Genomic DNA, 17,951 nt, shown 5'->3' on the forward strand with positions numbered 1-17,951 from the left:
AGCTGCTCGGACTAGTTTCACCAGCATGCATGAACCTCTTGCATTAGGGGAATTACCTTATAAGTTGTAGATCCGCATTAATACCAAATACCAAAGCTGGCAAAAACCAGTGCTATTGTTAAAATTATAAATAATTTTACCCTCTAGAAATGTATCGTTAAATTCTATTGACAAGTGTCTGTTTGGATTTTACTAGTTTGTCAAAACTCCTCATACCAATATGAACATCACATATAGCATGTACCGCCATCATCGTTGGGGAACTAGAGCTCGGTGGAGACTCAGAGTAGACCCAACCATGTGTCCTGTTCACTTTTTTAGCTAGTCGGAAAATACACTTTAAAAATACAAATAAACAAAGATACTCCTCATCCTTTAGTGTAGATGAGCAGCTTCTTGCAGTGGCTGGTATGGTCTCGTCCCTCAAGTTTCTTTATAACGACCCAGTCACCTGGTTAGAAAGAATGTAAACTGGTTATTGTGTCAGGGTCCAGGAAGGACTCATGAATCCTGTGGTGGACCTTTTGAAGTTCATGTTACAGTGACTGCACCTACCTCATCAGCTGAGAATGTAGGTGACAGCTGCTGAGGAAAGTACAACTCTGGTTTTGGTTGACCTCCAAACAAACCTAATATGTCAATAACCCAGACATGTGGGAACTTAATGACTGTGGTCACTGCATCTTACCATCTAGGTTGTAATAGTGTAATACCTGGAACCATTGACAAAAAGGTTCTTATGGGAGCATCCTTCACCAGACATTCAAATTCCATCAAAGAAAGAAAGTCTTGGAACCTGTCGTTACTACTAGGTCACAAACTTGGATGGAATTAGAGCGGTTAGTATTATTGGTTTGAAAATTTGTCATTCTCACCACTATCATCCCCCCCTTTTCCTCCTCATTACAAACTGGAGGAAGACACAGGGGTTAGAATGGTGCAGAAAAAAAAACAATGAAACAGTGAAATAGCCTATGATACTTTTACCTTCTTAGGCGTGTGTATTTATGCATGTGTACAGCTATCTACATACAACTGCTTTCTATGTATATGCAATTTCAGAATCTCCTTGGACCTGAAAAGATACTTATAAACAAAAGTTATTACTCAATCCTTCAAATTTAACCTGCAAGGAATGGTAATCAATACAACATTTGTGTACATTGGTAAATTGTCACTGACATTCCTCAAAACCGACAATAATTAAACCCTCTGTAACCCTTATTTTCACGTTCCTACTAAAATACAATGCCCGCGACAAGTAAGAGGGCTGTCGCGGTAGGTTCAAACATATTCTTGTTACCACATACAAACATGAGACAAACATTTAGATACAAATGTGGGGGAGATATTTCATAGTTCCCAAAACAAAAATGAAAAAACAAAACAACCAGATGGAATGTTACCTTCACTCTTTTAGTAATAGAAAAAAATACAATGAGAAAAACACGAGAGCATCTCGAAATCTTTGCAAGGACCAGCCACATAAAGTTAAAAAAAAACAGACCTAAGAATTTTTAATCACACAAACGTGTACTACACATCCATCAATCACTCATCATTACAGATTTCTGAAGCCACAGCTCAACTACTTCCAAGGTATTTTTATTCTGGGGACTCGTACCTCCAGACATCAAAAGTACCTTCCAGAGGAATACACCTTACTGTACCCTCTGACCATATCTGCCAATCTTTAAGGGGTCTCATGTCCGAAGCCCCAAACCCAGACCTCATGTACTATGCAGCTGTCTGACTGGTGTAGAGCCTCATTTTTATTCTCCAAGGCATGGACAGTCAACATTACCCATGACGTTTCGAATCGCTTATGATGGTCCCTGCGTCCAAGGCACCCTCGCACTAACATTCAGAGCAGTACTGCCTAGTGACTATTTTTACAGTACTGGCACCCGGCGTTTCTGATTAACTTACACGGCCTCCCGGTATGCTAGCGTACTACTCCTCACATTTACATGCTCTACAACCAGTTATCGGCAGCCCTATAAATGTATTATCAGACAAACTACAAAACACCATGAAAATCCTCTACTATTCAAAACAATCTTATGGCTTCTATCTGTACCTAGATGTTACAACAATAACTTGGATGCCTCCTGTTTGCTCTCTACCCAAAACTGTATTACAGTATAAAACTTCACAAAAACAACTGGAATTAAATGTAAAAACCAAAATGATTTTGTCATACTTCCAAACATGAGTCAAAAGACCCCAAGATCCTCCCACCAACTTCCTGTTGCATATCACATCTTGTAAAGAACTTCCTGTCTTCTCAGCTCTAAAAACCCATCTAACTGGTTTATTTAAATATCAATGAACAGGAAGAGGGAGCGGGAGGGGAAGCCTAGTTTCATATTATGTCTATCAAGACATTAAAAAATCTATGGCTAACATCATCTATACTTCAACAATTTAAAAAACTTTTGTAAAGGAAAGGGTGGAATAAACCCCCATATTGCAAATGGGAGGAAATCCCCCTTGACTCACATATCCCCTGGGCAGTCAAACCACAAGTTTTGAGACCCAAATACCACACAACAGCGCAACAAAGCCAGAAACTGAAACTCCTGTAAAAAGATGGCTCAAGGAGGTCAACCCAAGCCTTTCTTTCCATCTGTAGGCTATATAATACAAAGCTCAGCTCTAAAAACCCAAAACAATAGGTGGGCGGGGGCATGGATTGCCCTCTGAAAACTCCCAAACAATTAAAAATAAAAATAATACACACCGCTAAAAGTACAAAAACTCAGTTTAAGCTAGTAAATTCAGTGCAAAGTAGAGATTTCATAAAAAAACAAAACAAAACAAAATTCAATACAAAAAAGCAACAGTTTCACTGAAAAGTATGTAAAAGGTACAAAAACAGCCAATTAAATTCACTTAAAGGGGAATGGTGCCCAGAGACAAGATGCCCAGACCGAATTGGAGCAGCTTCCACTCTGGGATGACCCACAGGCCTAAAAGCACAAAATCCTTAAACTGCGCCTCTCAAAATGGCCGACAACAAATAGACCGCATGGCAGACAACAACAAAAGAAAAGAAAGTGGCTGACGAAAGCCAGGCCACAACAAAATGGCGCCATTAACACATGAAATGTAGTTGTTGATCACGCCAAAATCAAGATTGCTTCACTAGAAACATAAACTTCTCCCCACAAAATTACACATTTGAGACACCAAATGAACACTTAGACAAACATTTTAGGCTACATACCACTAGGGACCTTGGCACACAACAACGTTACATAAAACACACAATAACACGGCTCAAACATACACTCTTGTCCCAAACAAAGTTCACACACTTATTCTGGCATCTGCAACCCATAGGAACAAGACGTTTCAGAAATACCCACAGTGACGCTTGCATCATGATCTTTTCATCTCAAAACAAAACAGAGAGTAGCCAACAGTTCCCATTCTAAATGGCCTCCCTTTCCGTGCTAAACCTCATGGCACTTACAAACAATTATCAGTTACTTACAAACTGCTCAGTCACACACACATTCCAGGTTGCATCAAATGGGTCCCATAGCAGAGGCAAATAATCCCAATTCATACATTTCCATTTCTCATATACATCACAAACTTATTACACAACATATGGGGGGTTATTTAATAAAGGCAAATCCACTTTGCACTGCAAGTGCACTTGAAAGTGCACTGAAAGTGCCCTTGGAAGTGCAGTCGCTCTAAATCTAAGGGGTAGATCTGAAATGAGTGGAAGCTCTGCTGATTTTATTATCCAGTCATGTGCAAGCTAAAATGCTGTTTTTTATTCTCTTTGTATGTCCCCCTCTGATCTACAGCAACTGCACTTCCAAGTGCACTTTCAGTACACTTTCAAGTGCACTTGCAGTGCAAAGTGGATTTTCCTTTAGTAAATAACCACCATGGTTCCTTACACATAACAAACATACAATTAAAATCCCAGCATTATACCAAAAGATCAAAAATTTGTTCTTTTGCAAAGCTGAACCTACCTAACACATCAGACAGCCTACTGATCCGATTGTGAAGGAGGTTCTGTTCACTCCTAAGGTCCTGGCCCGCCATCTGTGGTGGAGATTTGGCTATAATCAATCTCACCTACGCTAACACGCGCCCTTTCAGTCAAATGGTATAATACATGTTACTTATCGCTTCCTCCACAGAATGTGACAACAAAGGATGTGACAACACAGGATGTGACAACACAGGATGTAACAACACAGGATGTGAATGTCAACACAGGATATGAGTATATACAACAACCAATGACTAAACTTCCAGCTGATGGGAACTTATCTGCAGGTGTATGCTCATGGCACCATAAATATGTTGATCAGGAATACAGGGGTGACACGAGCGCACATCCGCTAAACTGATAATGTCTTTGCAGAGTGAACACATCCCCCCAGACGAATGTCTGTGCATCACAAAGGGGCCCTGTCACAGACCTAGCCGGGACAGAGGCTGTTGGAGAGGACTGTATGCAAGCCTGTTGCCTTTTGATTATGGGCCCTGGATTTTCAATGGATTCATTCTGTTGGGACATATCCTGTGAGGAGATGCTGGTGTCATCAACCTGTGTTTATGTTAATTGAATGAGCTAATGACATTGTCCTCTATACAATGTAGGAGACGGGACGACTGCTATTGTGTTAATTAACTGTATGAAGCTCGGTGACCACAAGTCTGGGCGAAAGGTCATGTCTCAGTCACCTAGGCTGTATAAAGGATTAGATAATTAGCTCATGTTAATTAAGTTACAGTTGTATTGTTAGAGGAGGTTCCAACGGCATATAAAGTCTTGTAACTTTGATTCATGATAAACAGTCCATGTTAGCAGTGAAGCAAGTGTCGCCTTGTTTTCTGCTCAGAGATGTTGGAATATCTGATATCTGTATACAGACTGGGAGGAAGTGGTATATGACGGAAGCACTCAAGCGGAGTGTGGGACGTTCCGTGACATTGGTGGCAAGCAGCGGGAAAGCTTCCTGCAGTCTGGGACATCCAAACCTCCATCTGGATCCAAGGTCCAGATAGCAGGAGAGGAGAGGTACAGATACCAGCCGCCATGGATGAGGAATTCAGAAGGAGGTTGCGAGAGATGCAGATACAGCACAGAGGACCAGTATCGCAGCAGGTCCTGCTGGGATGGTGTGATTCTATTCGCTGCAAACTCTGGAAGGAAGCGCTAGCCCGTGAGCAGCGACACCAGGGAAAAGTTCTCCCCTCCATCGAGGAAAGGTACTGGTCGCAGTACGGACTGCGGGTGCGGTTTTTGGGAGAAAAACCACACAAGAAGCAGACAGCTGAATTAAGCAGGCTGGTCTGGGCAGAGATAAAGCTGGATGAGAGCTACAGAGCCCTCCGGTGGCATGTATCCCAAGCATGTCCCTGGATAGCGGATGACAGCCCAACGGAAGGCTTAAGCTACGGCGGCTTGGGACTGTTGTTTGTGAAGTTGACAGGGGACCCTAACTTTGGGAGTGATTTGGAGCGGCGGGTGGACGAAATCATGGATTTCAGAGAAGGGCTACTGAACATTTCAGAAGTGCACTGGGCACAGGAAGATTTGGAGTTTCTGGCCGTTCAGGAATGGGAGCTAGAGATCGCCTACAGATGGCTGCTAGACATTGCTCAGTGCCAGGGCTGGGCTCCCTTTGCCTGGGACTATCAGGAAATACCAGCTGACAACCCTGAAATCCTGGCTGAAGAGTCGGCAATGTGGCAGAGCAATAGTGTGCTTTGCCAACCTGCCCCCACAGCTATGGAGGCGGAGGTCTTATGGCGGATGCAGCAAGTGCTGACTGACCTTGATGATCCTGTTTCTGCATGGGATGATCTTGGATGGAGGAATGTGCCTGTCCAGCAGCATGCCAGAGAATCTGCAGTGGAAAATCTGGAGATTGCCATCCCCAAAGCTGAAGTGCTGACAACAGGGCAGAGCTCTGCTAACCTCTGCCCAGCACTGATAACATCTTCTGGGTTCCATGGACAGGAGATGGTGAACCTCCATCCCCAGACACCAGTTGCAGAGACAGGGGATTTGATAGACTTTTCTGCTGAGGAAGAACCATCGGGTGAGCCCCCAGCAGAAGAGTTGGGATTAGGGCCAAACTTCATTGCGCTCTGCTCAGCACTGATAGCATCTTCTGGATTCCATGGACAGGAGATGGTGAACCTCCATCCCCAGATACCAGTTGCAGAGACGGGGGATTTAATAGACTTTTCTGCTGAGGAAGAACAACCTGATGAGCCTCCAGCAGAAGAGCTGCTATCAGGGCCAAAGTTCACTGTGTTCTGTCCAGCACCGGCAACAACTACAGAGTTCCAGGAAGGCGGGGCAGTCGGCCTCCCTCTCCAACAGTTAGCCGGAACAGATGGTGTGGGGTTTCCAGCAGAAGGACTGGCAACAGGGCCGGGGACTGCTGGACTATGCCCTCAACTAACAGAGGATGGATTTCCTGTGAAGGTGGATGGGACTTCAGTCTCCACCTGTATACCCCAGGGATGCTGGGCAGTGGGCCCCGATCCCCAACAGCATGACAGAGTGAGCCCAGACACCCTGTCTCCTCTCCAGCGGCAGAAAGGATTCCAGGGAGAAGAGCCAGTCCAGGCCTCTCCCCAGCGGCAGATATGTTCTCTGAGAGAGGCAGAGGTTGGCTGGGTGAGTAATACTCTGTTTGGAACAATTTGTTTGGGGTACTGTGTGGGTACAGGCAGTAGAGGACTGGAACTATGGACTAACTTCGGAGTCAACCCGTCTGGGGTCTCCTCCTGTGTTAGTCTCTTGCCGAAAGGGGAGAAATGTCACAGACCTAGCTGGGACAGAGGCTGTTGGAGAGGACTGTATGCAAGCCTGTTGCCTTTTGATTATGGGCCCTGGATTTTCAATGGATTCATTCTGTTGGGACACATCCTGTGAGGAGATGCTGGTGTCATCAACCTGTGTTTATGTTAATTGAATGAGCTAATGACATTGTCCTCTATACAATGTAGGAGACGGGACGACTGCTATTGTGTTAATTAACTGTATGAAGCTCGGTGACCACAAGTCTGGGCGAAAGGTCATGTCTCAGTCACCTAGGCTGTATAAAGGATTAGATAATTAGCTCATGTTAATTAAGTTACAGTTGTATTGTTAGAGGAGGTTCCAACGGCATATAAAGTCTTGTAACTTTGATTCATGATAAACAGTCCATGTTAGCAGTGAAGCAAGTGTCGCCTTGTTTTCTGCTCAGAGAGGTTGGAATATCTGATATCTGTATACAGACTGGGAGGAAGTGGTATATGACGGAAGCACTCAAGCGGAGTGTGGGACGTTCCGTGACAGGCCCTTTCACTGGCAGACATATCCTCACTCCGCAAACACCTCTCTCCAACCTCAGGATGTTTTCCACTACCTAACGGATCTCAACCAGCGTCAGTCTGCCCCAGTCAGCTCTTTAGAGTGGGTTGCGGGAGAACTAACACTGGGAGACACTATGACAATACATATTAAAATACATCTTCATAAAAATGTACACAGAGTAACAGAATATTGATACATTCTAGGGTAGAAGATTACCTAATATATAATTTATCTCCTATTCTCACTAAATTCCAACTTAAGAGCACGGCATGGATCAAGATGCCGTTATCGATGGTGGGCCGAGTGAACTTCATAAAAATGATTTGGGCCCCTCAATTATTACATGTCCTTCACAATTCACCGATATGGATACCTCTTAAATGGTTCAAAAAAATAGAATCATTATTTTGAAGGCTATTATGGAAAGGTGAAAACCCAAGGATTAAGCTATCAATTCTCCAGCGAGCTAGGGATGGGGGCGGATTGGCGGTGCCTCAGCCGAGACTTTATTTCATAGCCTCCCAACTTCAGCATTTTGCTGGTAGGGGAGTTGTGAATTGGGAAGACCCTATACAGGCCCTATTGTTAAGTAACTGTTCTTGTTACAATCTTCTGGCTCAGCTGGAATCTGGAGCTTGTACCTGGAGCTTATACATGTAAAGGTCCAACAATGACACTTATGATTAGGGTCTGGCAGGAAATGAGGAGTATAATGAAATTTGAAGGGGCATCGGAGTACTCACCACTTTGGGGAAATAGGCATTATAAAGAACTATGTAAATTGGAGGGATTCGAGCATTGGTGTTCCCAGGGGCTTCAATATATAGCTCAGCTTTATTCACATAACAGACTACGCTCCTTTCAGGATTTGCAAGAATCTTTTCAATTGCCTCATCTTTTTAAAATATCTACAATTACGTCACATGGTACAGTCTCAGTTTAAACGGGAAAAGATAAAGATAAGATCAATGCCACTCTTAACTACAATAGCAGTGGCGACTGAGAAAAAAGGAATTATTTCATCTTTATACGGCCAACTTATGAGGCCATATCAAGATAATGGTGTCAGCCCGGGTAGAAGAGGGTGGGAGATAGACCTAGGGGATATTTCAGATGATGTCCGGCAAAAATTTTGGAAAGGGCGCCATTAGTTTCATTATCACCTGCACAATGTTTGTCTCAATTATTCATAATATATAGGGTATATAGAACACCGGTTAAGTTATTTAAGCGGGGCTGGCCTGATTCCTTGGATTGTCCACGGTGCCAAAAATCTCCCACTGATCTAATACATATGTTGTGGAAGTGTCCTAAATTGGTTAGATATTGGCGAGAGGTGGTGACTACAATTAATGAAGTTTTTTATACTCATATCAATATGGATCCTAAGACATGCTTATTTGGTTATCTCGATGAAGAGCTTTTTCCCATTGAGATTTTGATATAAGTTAGTATACTATTGTTTATAGTAGGAAAGTTGATTGCCCTAAAATGGATGTCTCCGAGTATACCCTCATTTGAAGCACGGCGTCTTCAAGTAAATGATAACCTTCTGAAGGAACAACAAATCTACTGTAATAGGGGCATACCTAATGACTTAAACAAACTGTGGAAACCGTGGATATTGGCTCCCCTCAAAATAACTCAACACACAGCCATTAATGTCTAAACCGCTGGCAACAAAAGTGAGTACACCCCTAAGTGAAAATGTCCAAATTGGGCCCAAAATGTAAATATTTTATGTGGCCACCATTATTTTCCAGCACTGCCTTAACCCTCTTGGACATGGAGTTCACCAGAGCTTCACAGGTTGCCACTGGAGTCCTTTTCCACTCCTCGATGACGGCATCACGGAGCTGGTGGATGTTAGAGACCTTGCGCTCATCCACCTTCCATTTGAGGGTGCCCCACAAATACTCAATAGGGTTTAGGTCTGGAGACCTGCTTGGCCAGTCCATCACCTTTACCCTCAGCTTCTTTAGCAAGGCAGCGGTCGTCTTGGAGGTGTGTTTGGGGTCGTTATCATGTTGGAATACTGCCCTGCGGCCCAGTCTTCAAAGGCAGGGGATCATGCTCTGCTTCAGTATGTCACAGTACATGTTGGTATTCATGGTTCCCTCAATGAACTGTAGCTCCCCCCTGTCCTGGCAGCACTTATGCAACCCCAGACCATGACACTCCCACCACCATGCTTGACTGTAAGCAAGACACACTTGTCTTTGTACTCCTCACCTGGTTGCCACCACACACGCTTGACACTGTCTGAAACAAATAAGTTTATCTTGGTCTCATGACATGTCAGTAATCCATGCCCTTAGTCTCCTTGTCTTCAGCAAACTGTTTGTGGGCTTTCTTGTGCATCATCGAGGCTTCCTTCTGGGGCGACAGCCATGCAGACCAATTTGATGCAGTATGATGCAGTGTGCGGCATATGGTCTGAGCACTGACTGGGTGATCCCCCTACCCCTTCAACTTCTGCAGCAATGCTGGCAGCACTCATATGTCTATTTCCCAAAGATAACCTCTGGATATGACGCTGAGCACATGCACTCAACTTCTTTGGTCGACCAAGGAGAGGCCTGTTCTGAGTGAAACCTGTCCTGGTAAACCACTGTATGGTCTTGGCCACTGTGCTGCAGCTCAGTTTCATGATCTTGGCAATCTTCTAATGGCCCTTCTTATAGCCTAGGCCATCTTTATGTAGAGCAACAATTATTTTTTCAGATCCTCAGAAAGTTCTTTGCCATGAGGTCCCATGTTGAACCTCCGGTGACCAGTATGAGAGAGTGAGAGCGATAACACCAAATTTAACACACCTGCTCCCAATTTACACCTGAGACCTTGTAACACTAATGAGACAAATAACACCGGGGAGGAAAAATGGCTAATTGGGCCCAATTTGGATATTTTCACTTAGGGGTGTACTCACTTTTGTTGCCAGCGGTTTAGACATTAATGGCTGTGTGTTGAGTTATTTTGAGGGGACATCAAATTTACACTGTTATACAAGATGTACAATCACTACTTTACATTGTAGCAAAGTGTCATTTCTTCAGTGTTGTCACATGAAAAGATATAATAAAATATTTACAAAAATGTGAGGGGTGTACTCACTTTTGTGAAATACTGTATGTGCTATATTTTCCAATAAGAATGTATTTGGTCTGTAATGATGAAAATTTTTAATAAAGAAATATAAAAGAAAAAAAAGTTTAGTTGAGGGTTTTGGCTAAAGTATTTTATCCAGAGTTTTCCTTATTCAGTGATGTATCTTGTCTATGTGTAAATTTTATAACCACTTAAGCCCCGGACCATTTGGCAAAAGACCAGAGCACTTTTTGCGATTCGGCACTGTGTCGCTTTAACTGACAATTGTGCGGTCGTGCGACGTGGCTCCCAAATAAAATTGACGTCCTTTTTTCCTGACAAATAGAGCTTTTTTTTGGTGGTATTTGATCACCTCTGCGGTTTTTATTTTTTGCACTATAAACATAAAAATGCGACAATTTTGAAAAAACGCATTATTTTTTACTTTTTGCTGTAATAAATATCCCCCAAAAATATTTAAAAAAACATTTTTTTCCTCAGTTTAGGCAATCGAAATAAGCGTTTATTGATTGGTTTGCGCAAAAGTTATAGCGTCTACAAAATAGGGGATAGTTTTATGGCGTTTTTATGAATAGTTCTTTTTTACTAGTAATGGCAGCGATCAGCGATTTTTATCATGACTGCGACATTATGGTGGACAGATCGGACACTTTTGCCGCTATTTTGGGACCATTCACATTTATACAGCGATCAGTGCGATTAAAAATGCATTGATTACTGTGTAAAGGTGACTGGCAGTGAAGGGGTTAACCACTAGGGGGCACTGTATGGGTTAAGTGTGTTCTAGGGAGTGATTCTAACTGTGGCGGGGAGGGGCTACGGGTGACACGACACTGATCACCGTTCCCGATTACAGAGAGCTGTGATCAGTGTCCCGTCACTAGGCAGAACGGGGAAATGCTTGTTTACATCAGCATTTCCCCATTCTTCCTATCCGTGAGACGATTGCGGGTATCCCCACAGACATCGAGTCCGCGGGACCCGCGATCACACTTCCGCCCACAAACTCCTTCTTAAAGGACAACGTACAGGTACGTTAAAATGCCTGTACGTGCCCTTCTACCGACGTATATCAGAGTGAGACAGTCAGCAAGTGGATAATCAGAGTTATTATTATTATTATTATACTTATTATATTTATATAGCGCCAACAGTTTACACAGCGATTTACACTGTAGAGGGGGGACAGCACAATTACAGTACAGTTTAATACAGAAGGGACAAGAGGGCCCTGCTCGTAGAGCTTACATTCTAAAGGGAGGGGTTGGTGGTACAAAAGTTAATTGATGCAGGGAATGATTTGATGGGGTGGCTTGGGGACAGTTGTTAGGTGGGTGTGGGATAGGCTTCCATGAATAGGTGAGTTTACAGGTATCTACCTAAAGGTGGACAAGTTGGGAGCTGATCGGATATACCGGGGCAGGGAGTTCCCCGGGTTGTAACTAGCCTGGCTGATTTGTAGTTTTTGTGATCATTTGGGTTTTCTCCTAAGCCTGGTTTAGCAGTGTTTTTTTCCCTTTGTCAGTAGGTGACACTGTTACCTTTGGCATTAGTATGATGAGCTACAGTGAATCTAGGTTATGAATTCTCAGCCAATCAGTAGGAGTTTCTCTGGCCGCTGAGGATGCTGAGAGAGAGTACATATTTGGAGGAAGTCAGGTGATCTGGGTCCTCCCACCCAGAGCTTGGTCTGGAGTGGATGTGTGAGGAACAGCTGCTGCTAGGTATTCCTGAAGCCCAAGGCCTAGCCATGTGCTTGAGGCTCTGCAAGGGAGAGCTTGTTGGTTGTCTAGAGCAGAGTTTCTCAACTGCAGTCCTCAAGGCTCCCCAACAGGTCATGTTTTCAGGCGTTCCATTATTTTGCACAGGTGATTTGACTAGTTTCACTGCCTTAGAAATGACCACAGCCCTTTCATCTGAGGGAAATATTGAAAACATGACTTGTTTTGGCGCCTTGAGGACTGGAGTTGAGAAAACTGGTCTAGAGGCATGAAGGAAGGATGGGGACCTGATATAAAGTTCCAGAAATTATTCTTGCATGGACCAGGAATCCATGGAGAGCCTGTTAAAGCATCAAGACAGCCTCATCCAGAGAATTCCTGCACCTTCTTGTGAGTTCATTTTCCAGTTGCTATAAGAGACAGCTGTTGCAACAAAAGTACAAATTGCTGGTTCCAGCTTAAAGGCTATTTTTCTGTACTGCTGTCTACCTTTCTTCTTTTTGTCTAAGGAGTATGCTGGTATGCTAGTCTGCAGTTTAATTTGACTAAGGGTGTCCTGTGCCTTACCCCTCTCTCCCACGTTTTTCCTGTTGTGAGAAATAAACTAATTTTCCTTCAAGCATAAAAGTGATTGGTGCCCATCTTTTTTACGTTGTACACCATGCCTAGCAACCTGACCCTGAGGTGAAATGTCAGCCCCCTCTGTCTCTGGGGGTCACCACCACGCCTCTGGAGGTCGGGGGGGGGGGGGGTGCTACACACATGTATCACCTTCTGCAAGCAATTGTTTGTGTAGACCGTCTGAAATCTCCAGGTATATACTGTATATACAGTATATATGTATACATTCTCCAGCAAGATGGAAAAGGCATATATGAAAACATTATTACAGCTGCATAAGCTATTCCAGGAACATGAGTATTCGTTTTCCATGAATTGTGGTTGCATCACTGCACTACTCTTACAGCTATATTATTTGTGGTTTAAAAAAAGGTAATGCTCTTTTCTTTTCTTCACTTCTATTAGAATTCCACAAAAGTACACCTGACCTATGAAAACATCAGAAAACCTCCAGCATATCTTTCTCTAGTAAATACAACACAATTTGCTTCTGAGAATTTCTCTTGTTCTCTGGTTATACTCATCAGACATTAAAGAAAGCCCTTCATAAGTGTACATTGGCCAAGGTCAAGAGATTGTAATCAGAAAGGCAATATCAGAGTATTTCAGGACTGGGTCATATTGTTCTGTAGTAGTTAATTTACCTTGCTTGCCTTTAACTCATATTGGTAGTACTGGAATTATCAATGTGTTACCATATGATTTACTTTCCTTATTATTCTCATGGAACCCATGGCACATGTACTGTAGCTAATTAACCAGTCAACAGATAATCAATACATATCACATGCAGTCCAGCAAATTCTTACTTGTAAGAGCAGATTACAAAAGCTGGAGTGGAAGTGTGCAGAATGTACCCAATATATGCTAAATAACAATAGTATAGCAGTGCTGAATGTTTTCTGCATGGTCACTGCTTCAGATCAAGAGCTATTCCACTGTTTGCAATAGGACCCATAGCAAAATAATTATAAAACCCCTTAGCTTTAAGAATATTCCACTACTGAAACCTGTGTCCGTCTCAAATAGGGATGAGCCGAACACCCCCCTGGTTCGGTTCGCATCCAGAACACGCGAACGGACCAAAAGTCTTGCTGTCTCCCTCCTTTTGTAAGTAGGAGTCGTTTGTAAGTCAGATGTTTGAAAGTAGGGACCTGCCCTATATACTCTGCAGAAATTTGGGCTTTAGGTGTTGGTGGTACCAGAACACTGTAAGCCCTCACAGTTACTCTTGGTGGGCGCTGGAACGGGCCCTGCTGTGAAATATTATATCAAGAATTGTAATTACATGCCCCTGTTGAACAGGGTTAGAAAAATTGGGCCATTGGTGGTGGTGTGGTGGTGTTGTCACAACACTGTAAGCCCTCACAGTTACTCTTGGTGGGCGCAGGAACGGGCCCTGCTGTGAAATATTAGATCAAAAATTGTAATTACACACCCCTGTTGAACAGGGGCAGAAAAATTGGGCCTTAGGCCCTGGTGGTGGTGCCAAAACACTGCAACCCCTCACAGATACTCTAGTTGAGCGCAGGAACAAGCCCTGCTGCAAAATATTACAGCAAAAATTGTAATTACGTGCCCCTGTTGAACAGGGGTAGAAAATTGGGCTTTGGGCACTGATGCTGGTGCCACAACACTGCAACCCCTCACAGATACTCTAGTTTAGCGCAGGAACAAGCCCTGCTGCAAAATATTACAGCAAAAATTGTAATTACACGCCCCTGTTGAACAGGGGCAGAAAAATTGGGCCTTAGGCACTGGTGGTGGTGCCACAACACTGAAACCCCTCACAGATACTTTAGTTGAGCACAGGAACAAGCCCTGATGCAAAATATTACAGGAAAAATTGTAATTACATGCCCTTGTTTAAACAGGGGCAGAAAAATTGGGCCTTAGCCACTGGTGGTGGTGCCCGGAACCAAAAATGTTTTTACAAGCTATCAACATGGACATTGAGGAGGAATAGGATAGTCACTCAGCATAACTGGATAGTCACTCAGTATCAGCATAGGCAGTTTTCAAGGGATCTCACATTCATAAAAAAATTAGTCGGTTACATCAGCATCAGGTGCTTGGTAGCTGGTGATCCAAGACTGATTCATTTTTGTGAAGGTGATCCGATCAACCGAGTCGGTGGACAGGCACACTCTGGGATCGGTTACAAAGCCTCCAGCAGCACTGAATGTGCATCCCGAAAGAATGCTGGATGCAGGACAGGCCAGTAGCTCAATTGCATACTGTGCAAACTCTGGCCAGTGATCCATCCTCAAGACCCAGTAACTCAGAGGATTTTCGGTTGGAAAGGTCTCCAAGTCTGATCTAGGTATTCCTGCACCATGTAAATCAGAGGCTGGCGGTGGTTGCTGGAACTGATCAGACCTTGGGGCTGCGGACTTAAAAATTGTCTGAACGCATCTGTCAGATGGCCACCTTCTCCACCGATCCTTCTGTGACTGACCGAAGCCTCAGCAACACATTGTCCAGGAACAGGAATTTGTAACCTCCCAGGCTCTGGAAACGCGTTGCACAATCCTTTCTGCAAGGCCTCCCAAAAATGTTTCATCCTCTGCTCCCTCTGCGATGGCTGGATGAGTTCCGCAACCTTACCCTTGTAACATGGATCAAGAAGGGTTGCCAGCCAGTACTGATCCCTCTCCTTGATACCACAAATCTGAGGGTCCTTTCGCAGGCCTTGCAGGATAAGGGAGGCCTTGCAGCGTAGGTTTGCTGAGGCATTCAGTCCAGGGTCCTCTGGGTCACTAAGGATGACCTGATCCGCAGCCACCTCCTCCCAGCCACATACAAGTCCATGGTTTTCTGGGGACTGTAAACGATCCCTTGAAGAATGTTGTTGATGCTGAGTGCTGGGCTCCACCTTCATGATGACACAATCCTCCTCCTCCTTCTCCTCTTCCTGTGTGATCAGAAGGGCCCGCAGGAACACTGTCTAGATAAAGGGGGCCTTGAGAGGTAAGGAAGTCCTCCTCTTCCTCCCTCTATTCTGCCTCAAGTGCCCTGTCCATTATTCCACGCAGCGTGTGCTCCAACAGGTAGACAAGAGGGACAGTATCACTGATGCATGCACTGTCACTGCTCACCATCCTTGTGGCCTCCTCAAATGGTTACAGGACAGTGCATGCATCCTTGATCATGAGCCACTGGCGTGGCGAAAAAAAGCCAGGCTCCCCTGACCCTGTCCTGGTGCCATAGTCACACAGGTACTCATTGATGGCCCTCTGCTGCGTGTGCAGCCGCTGCAGCATGGCCAACGTTGAGTCCATCTGGTGGGCATGTTACAGATTAGGCGGTTCTTGGGCAGGTTGAATTCCTTTTGGAGGTCAGCCAGCCGAGCACTGGCATTATATGACCGGCGGAAATGCACACAGACTTTCCTGGCCTGCCTCAGGAGATCCTGTAAGCCCGGGTACCTGCACAAGAACTACTGCACCACCAAATTAAGGACGTGACCCAAACAGGGAACATGGGTGAAGTGTCCCTGTCAGAGGGTGGAGAGGAGGTTGGTGCCATTGTCGCAAACCACTATTCCTGCCTGAAGCTGGCGTAACATCAACCACCTCTGAGCCTGCACCTTCAGAGCTGACAGAATCTCTGCCCCAGTTAGGTTCCTGTCCCCTAAGCACACCAGCTCAAGCACCGCATGGCATCTTTTTGCCTGAGTGCTTGCGTAGCCCCTTGAACGCCTACGGAGCACCGCTGGTTTCCAAGGACAAAACTATAGAGGAAGAGGCCATGGAGGAAGAAGAAGAGAAGAGGGGGTGGAGGAGAGAGGTGTGTCAAAATAACCACTAGTAGCATTTTGGAGGCATGGTGGCAGAACAAGCTCCAACAATACTGAACCCTGTCCTGCATCCTTCCCAGCTGCCAACAGGGTCACCCAGTGCGCCGTGAAAGTTAGGTATAGTCCCTGTCCATGCCTGCTGGACCACGAGTCAGCGGTAATATGCACCTTACCGCTGACCGCCCTGTCCATCAAGGCCAAGACATTGCCTTCCACATGCCGGTAGAGAGCCAGAGTCACCTTCCGTGAAAAAAAGTGGCGTTTGGGAACCTGCCACTGAGGTACCGCACATTCCACAAATTCACGAAAGGGGGCAGAGTCTACCAGCTGAAAAGGCAGCAGTTGGAGTGCTATCAATTTAGCCAAACTAGTATTCAGCCGCTGGGCATGTGGATGGCTGGGACCGAATTTCTTTCGCCGGTTTAGCAACTGGGGTAGGGAAATTTGCCTGCTACAATCGGACGTTGGTGTAGCGATAGCAGATTGCTCGCAAGTACTTGGCACACCTAATTCTACACCTTCATTCCTCTCAGTGCAGGTCTCAGAGAGGACTGAAGGTATAGTGGGGTTGGAGATCCCAGCTGATGAGGAGCATGGAGAGGTCCACTTTGTTCTTTGGTGTGGGTCTTTTAAGTACACTTGCCAACGGACTGCATGGGAGTTCAACATATGTCTGGTCAACCATGTGGTGCCCAAGAGGCTGCTGTTTTGGCCACGCTTGATACGCTTCAGACATATGTTGCAAACAGCAACGGTGCGATCTGCTGCACATGTCTCAAAAAAGGCCCGCACCAAAGAACTTTTGGAAAAACGCGCTGCCCTGCACATGCGGAGCTCTGCCCCGCACATGCGGTGTGATGCAGTCAGTTGGCTGCCCTTAAGCTGGCCCCTGGAGGGCATCCTGCCTTGTTGGAGATGTGCCTCTTTCACCCACGTAGAGTCAGTGACCTCATCATCCCCTCCCTCCTCGTCACTGGAGAAAACCTGGCAGTATGCTGCAGCTGTGGAAACATGACTACCAGTTTGTTGTCCTTCTTGGGCACCCCCTCTCTCTGGGCTCACGTTACTGCCTTCCTCAATCTGGGTATCCTCCTGCAGCATGTACCCAACATTGTGGTCGAACAGTTTGGGGGACTCCTCAGGGCATGATGGTGGGGCTAGGGAAGGAGTGACTGATGACATTGAGCCGATGGAAGAGGCCGCTTTGGCAGCTGCATTGGCAGCCAAAGTACTCTGACCCTGCGTGACAGAGGATGAGGGGGATGAGGACGGCATGGTCATCCACTCTACCAACTCTTCTGCATGTTGTGGCTCAACATGGCCAGCTGCCCAAAAAAAAGAACAAGCA

Source organism: Aquarana catesbeiana, linkage group LG02 (genome assembly GCF_042186555.1).
Source record: "Aquarana catesbeiana isolate 2022-GZ linkage group LG02, ASM4218655v1, whole genome shotgun sequence".
Lineage (NCBI taxonomy): Eukaryota > Metazoa > Chordata > Amphibia > Anura > Ranidae > Aquarana > Aquarana catesbeiana.